Genomic DNA, 6,602 nt, shown 5'->3' on the forward strand with positions numbered 1-6,602 from the left:
TCTGACACTTGGTAGGACTTGGGGGGTGGGGAGTATGCATCGCTTCCCATCTGACTGCAGCCTCGGAGTGTTATTCAACACACCTGAAGGGCATGTTTGGCCCTGGGTACCCCACGGCCCCCCTCCAGGGCGGGTGAGGCATCAGCGGATCCTGGGCACCAAGTACCGGCTCCCAAGATGCAGCAGCACCGCTTCGTTTTGGATGATGCTTTTGGATCGAGACTGAAGTCTGGGTCTGCTTGACATTGTGAGACCACACAACAGAAAATAATCAAACTGCTGAAACCATAAAAGTGATTGATAACTTCCAGGGCCTTCCTCTGAGCTGGGGATGATGACATCTACATCCCAAAGGAGACACCAGCTTACGTGGAGTTCCCCTTTGTCCCTCAGCGTGCTGTCCTGAAGCTCCCGCTTGTTCGAATGTAAGAAAGGTGGTCGATGTTTTGGTTTTAAAGGACTCCCCTCTGTGCTGAGACGGTGTCAGTGGCAACGGAGGATCTCAGCCGGCGGGGGGGGGGTGGGTGGTAACATCAACCAGACTAGCCAAGGAGATGCCACGTGACGGCTTCCTCAACAGGCCCCTGGAATGTACCTGGGACCCTCAGTAGCGACCACACAGTGACCTCCGTGCTCCCACCATGCAGGGGACTGTCAAATGCAGACCTGTTGTCCAGGGGTGGTAACACCCAGCCCCAGCCCTACTGAGACATCTTGTCACTCTAGATATTGACCAAGCATCCTCCGGAAAGATGTCCCCGTCCGCACCTGCACCGGGTCACGCCACCTCCTCACCTACGTGTAGCGTGTCTCCGTTCCGACGTTTAATTCGCCTTGACCCCCTCCCGCTGTCGGGCAAAGTCTCTGCATAACTTGATCAGTGGAGAGACAATTGGATCAGGGTGTGCCGATCGCTGCCCGCCTCTTACCTCGTGAATGTCAGAGGCCCCCGGGCACCAGGACCTGCTGCTTCCAAAGTCTCATCTTTGAAAAGCAGATGACGAGCCTCGGGCTTTATCGAATTTGCGTTTGTGTATGTGATGCATTTGACTGTAGCCGGAGGGCGGCTGCCCGGCCCAAGAGCGAATTTGGCCCGTCAACAAGGTTAAAACCTACTTGCCTGTAAGAAACTCTTTGTTCCAGGAGGGGGTTTTGCCTTTGGTGGTTGGCTCCTGGCCGGTGGCTGACAGTCTTCCTTGAGGACAGTCTTTTGGACCTCGGGAGTGACTTCCATGAGGAGGCCCAGCTGCCCTGAGCCCCACCGTTCCAGTTCTGGGGGCCGGTCCTAAGGAATCCCGAGCGCGGGAGCCCGAGGATGGATGAGCGCGACCTTCGACTGCACCGCTGCCGCTACCGGTTTAAATGAGAAAGCAAACAGCCCACGTGTTTACCAGCAGGGAGTGGGTTCAGTAAGTTAGCACACAGTCACACAGGGGAACGTTGGGAAAGGAGAGAGGCTGCATGCCCAGCACCCTCGGGAACAGGCGCTTCCGCCCTGTGCAGTCTGTGCCCCAAGCGGGACCTCAGACGTCGCTCGCTCGGCGCCGGCCTGCAGCATCTCCCAGATCTGACCGCCAGATCTGCCGGCCCCAAGGTGGGCGGGGCCCTCTGACCTTCGGGCTGGGGTCACCTTTACTTGGCTGTGGCTTAAGGAGGGGGGGCCAGTCAGAGGGTCCTGGACTGGGTGGCACCAGCTGACTCACGGTGCTGGGCGGCAGCTGGCAGGGACTGCTGGTGTCACGGGGGGTATAGCAGCCCCGAGCTTCAGGACCACGGGACGGTGTGGCCCTTGACCTCTGAACGGGGTGTAGAGGGGCTGGTCATCCGAGGAGCGGCGTGGCCGGGCAGCTGAGTTGACCGCTGCCCGCTGGCTCCCTTGTCAAGGCCATCGTGTGGGCGGGCAGGGCCTGCGTGGAGCTGCCCGGAGGATCGGGAAGGCCCGCCCTCTCCTCCAGCCTCCGTGAACGCCTCCAGCCTGACCGCCACTGCCTGTGGCCTTGCCTGTATCTGCGTGTCTCTGGTCTGGGGTCCTCACCTGTGACGTGGTGGTGGTCACGGCTCCGAATGCTTGAGAACGCCCCGCACATGCAGCCTCCCATCAGAGCCGGGTGGGGGCTGGGCTCAAGCACGGAGCATCTCGAAGGATCAGGACCCAGACCCCGGCAGCGTGACGGCTGTCACCTACCTGGATTGGCCAACTCTGGGCCAACAGCAGGAGGACTGACTTCCGGGTGACGTGGTGGCTGTCCTCAGAGGTGACTGGGCTTGTGGACGTGAACTAGAGGTGGGCACAGGCCTATGGAGGCGAGAGGGACAGCCTCGTGAAGAGGCAGAGCAGCAGCCCCCCCCGCCAAGGTCACAGCCAAGCGTCAGCTCCGGTCCCTGGACGCTCACCCGCTGGGCACTGTTCCCATTCTACAGATGAGGAGAGTGAGGTTCAGAGCACACAGCTCCGTCCTGACCACACAGCAGTCAAGCTCGGGGCGCAGGCCCCTCTGGGGCGGGGAGTGGTCTGGGTGCCGCCTGGGTACCGGCCACCTTTCCGGCGGCAGCGGCCCCTTCGGAAAAGCTAAAGACACAAAAATTGCGCACCCACACCTGCCCCCAGGGTCCCCAAACTCAGGAAAGCGGACTGTGTCCTCACCCTTTTGGAGGATGCAGAGAGCAGAACCTGAGGATGTTCTCCTGGTAAGATTCCTCAGGGCCCTGCAGGCCTCACCCCAGGCGTGTGTCGTCACCTCCAGACACACTGGTTAGGGGGGTGTGTGTGTGAATGTATGAGCGTCTGGGGTGCAGGCCTTGGATCCGAGGACAGGCAGACTGAGGCCCCAAGGGGAGTCAGGAGACCTCACTGCTCTGGCCCAGGGGGCTCTGGGGCCAGTGGGGGCTCTGGCCCAGCAGCCAGGGAGGGAGCGGGTGGACGGAGGAGCTGAGATGGCCCGGGGTGTTCTGGGCTCCTGCATGCGCCCAGCCCTCAGGCTGTGGCCACCCCACTTGACGTCCTTGGCCCTGGGCATCTCAAGTCTCGGATGTGCCGTGCTAATCTCAGGGCCACCAGCTTTAATGGGCAGACACGGGAGAACATACTGGGGCGGCGGATGGATTAGCGGTGGGGGGGGGCGGCGTGCTTCTTATACCTTCACATCACAACCAACCATGCTCAGGACAAGGGACGGAGACGTGCCCCCCGGGCGTGGGGGTGGGGGGGGTCTCCGTCTCCGGCAGCCCCCAGCCGCCCTTCTCAGCCCGGCTTTTGCCCGGCTGTCGGCTAGACTGCTGGATTTGTGGGGGCTGGGCACTGCCTGCAGCCACCCTGGGGTCATCGGGGAGCGGCCTGGCCTGTCTGGGTCGGGTCCCCACACGGCTTCAGTCTGGTTGTTGTGGAGCCAGCCGGAGCGGCCTCACGTGGCGGAGGCGATGCGGGATTACAGCGTGAAGGATGACAGTGTCAGAGAGATGCGGGGAAGCGAAGGGCTTATTAAAACGCTGAAATTGGTTCCAAATGAGGTCAGCCGTCGAAGCGCCTTGGAGGAGAGCCAGGCGCTCTCCTGTGTTTATTTCCTGACAGGGTGGCAGCGACGCCCCGGGTGCCACCCCCCCACCCCCCCACCGCCACCCCTCTTCTGGAGGGCACAATGCACCCAAACACCAGAGCAGAGCCGGGCGGGGGTGTAGAAGCGGCGGAGGGGGGGGGTGGGCAGCACGCCCACCCCCGCCCTGAGAGCACCTGGGGTGGGGCAGCCTTGTCAGTGTCCACAGGGCGCCTGGGGCGGGCAGGTGTCTCACTGACACGGGCTGGGGCAGGACCACTGAGTGCTGCTTCCTCATCCCAGGGCGGATTGCTTGTTTTTTAAAATCCATTAATGCAAGGAACGGCACATCACGGCAGCGGCCACCTGATTGGACCAGCTCCCTCCCACCCCCGGCCGAGCCCAGAGCCTCCACGGTTTTTCTCCCTGCTTGAACTTCTCCTCCGAGCATCCCTTCCTTCTGACTCCAGTGGAACTTCCCTGACCTTGGCTGTCTCCGGGTACAGCCCCCCTGGCTAAGAGTGCACTCGGGGGTCCTTGATCTGGGCGCCAGGCCGGCCCTGTCCCCGACGGCACAATGCTTTCATCTCCTGTCTGGGGACAGTCACAGACCGGGGACCCAAGGCCTGGGGGGCTGAAATGAAACAAGTAGGTGAAGACATGGCCGTGGACACGATTTCTGTCTCCTGTTAATTACTAGCACTTGGTAATTTTCATTTCTGAAGTCAGCTGAATCCGTTTTGTCAAAAGCAGGAGGAAGGCCCGCGTTTCCAGCCCAGTTCTGAGCTGGAGAAAGAGAATGTCTTTTGAATCCTGTTAAAAATAAACATGTGTTCACAGCGCGCTGCTAAAAGCCACGCAGACCTTTTCTCCTCGGCTCTCGGAGCGACTGCTGATCTCACCTGCATCCAGAGAGGAAGGGGGCCCGAGGTCCGCCCCAGGGCTGCTGGCTCCAATCCCGGGCCCTTGCTCCCAGGCCTCGCACCTCTCGATCCCCAGCTCCCTGGGGTAGAAGGGAGGCGGAGGGATAAACTCTCGGTGTCGTCCGGCTCCTCCGTCTCCAGATGGGCTGGGCGTCTGGTGGGAAAACGCTTCTGTGGGGAGGCCCAGCCGGGACTCAGCAGGGGTGGAGCGGGGTTCAGACCCAGAGCTCCGACCCTTCGGTGGTGCAGGATGAGGCCTTGGGGTCCCACTACCCCGGGAGAGAGAGCTGGTGCTTGTTCTCTCTTCTAGCCGGAGCCACGTGGATGGCCCGGAGGCTCACCCGGAGCCAGGGCTGCCGTGGACCCCAGTCACCCTCGCTTTGCACCGGCTGGCTTCGTCCCCGTGCCCGCCGGGAACACAGTGCCCACCCGAGCCGCCTGTCTCACCCCCTCCCCGTGGCTGCTCCCTGATCTTGGCGGGGGGTGGTGAAGGTCCATAGTATCACGTGATCTCAAATGCTACACGCCTGCTTAGGCACCACAGACGAGGAGGTCTGGGCAACATCTTAAAGAATGAGGCGGTGCCCTGTGGGGCGAGGCCTTCGGAGCCTGGTCTGGGGTCTCCCCTGGCCCGTGCCCTCCTGTCTTCTGTGCAAGGCAGCGTCACCTAAGGGCCTTTGGGATTGATCCTGTAGCCTGACACCCCTGGTGCCCCCCCCCGCCAACCACGGGAACACCGTCCTGCCAGGCTCTACCTGAGTCCCTGCCCGGGCTCCAGGAAGTGCACCTGCCGCCCCAGGCCGAGGGACATCCCTGGGCTCTGTGTTGTCACTTGTGCCGAGGGTCTGCAGCTTCCGCAGCCCCAGAGGGCCTGCTCTGGTGGCCCATTATCCTTCCACGTCTTTCCCCAGGCCCAGGACGGGGGGCCTGTGGTGGCATCCTGCACTCACTCATGTATTCATCCGCTCATTGGCTGATTCACTCACTCAGCCCTTTATTTTGCTCCAGCTCTGTGCTGCCCTGGGGAACGGGCCCCAGCGGTGGGTGGGCAGGCGGTCCCTGCCCCGTGGAGAACAGCTATTGGGGTGTCAGCTCCACGAGTGACGTGCCCTGTAACACCTCCACCCTGTGTGCCGTCAAGGGTGGGGGGTATCCCGCGGCCTTTTGTAGCATCTTTCCTTCTTCGGCCCTGTTTGCAGGGCAGCCCGGCCTCTGGGAAGCAGAGACCAGCACCCACCAGGACCAGGGGAGGGGAACTTGCTCCAGATTTCATGCTCATGCAGAGACACATTCATTCCTTCCTAAGGGACAGAGTTCAGAGCAAAAACAGAGCCTGCTGCTGCAAGCTCTGGGCTAGGCTTTGTCACTATGTGAGGATTTGTGGGTATTTGAAGACGATATTGTGGATACTGAGGATATTGGTCAAGCTCTTGGTTTCTCCAGAGAGAAGAGGAATTGGAGGAGGAAGAAAGAAGGAAGGGAGTCAGATTCCTGGAAGGAGGAGGCCAAGTTCCGAGCAGAAGGCAATCAGGGAGAACTTCCTGGAGGTGACAGCACACGCCAAGTCCACTCTGCACAGAGAAGGACACGAGTGAGCTGGCACGCAGAGAGACTGTCACATGAGGCTGGCGGAGCTGTGAGCCCCAACGGGCCTGCGCAAAGGCTCTGTGTTGTGCGCGGGAGAAACCGTGCCATTGGCTGGCTGCCCTGGGAGGGTTCAAATTCAGTTGGGGTCCACTCCAGGCTGAAGGACCTTGTGGGTCTGGGAGCTTTGGAGACAGGGAAGCAGGCCTGTCACTCACACCCCTTTCTGCAAAGTCTGTTTCCCCCAAGAATCGTGCCCTGCCTGCGATCTACCCCAGTCTGCTGTCTGGGGCCCCCAGCAATCCACCTGCAGTCTGCCCCCGCCCCCCGCAGTACAGCCACTCCTTCTGGAGCAGCTGTGGCAGCTGGAGCCTGTGGGGAAACCGAGAGAAGACAAAAGTGGGGACAGCAGGCCATGGAGGGGGTGTTTAAACACAGGCACTATTTGGGGATCGTCTTTTATTTTTAGTCTGAAATCCGTCCACCCTCCAGTATTATATTCTAGAAACAGCTCCCTGGGCCTGCAGCAGCGAGGCCTCATTACTCCCTGGTCACCGTGGAAACA

This window comes from Physeter macrocephalus, chromosome 13 (assembly GCF_002837175.3).
Source record: "Physeter macrocephalus isolate SW-GA chromosome 13, ASM283717v5, whole genome shotgun sequence".
Classification (NCBI taxonomy): Eukaryota; Metazoa; Chordata; class Mammalia; order Artiodactyla; family Physeteridae; genus Physeter; species Physeter macrocephalus.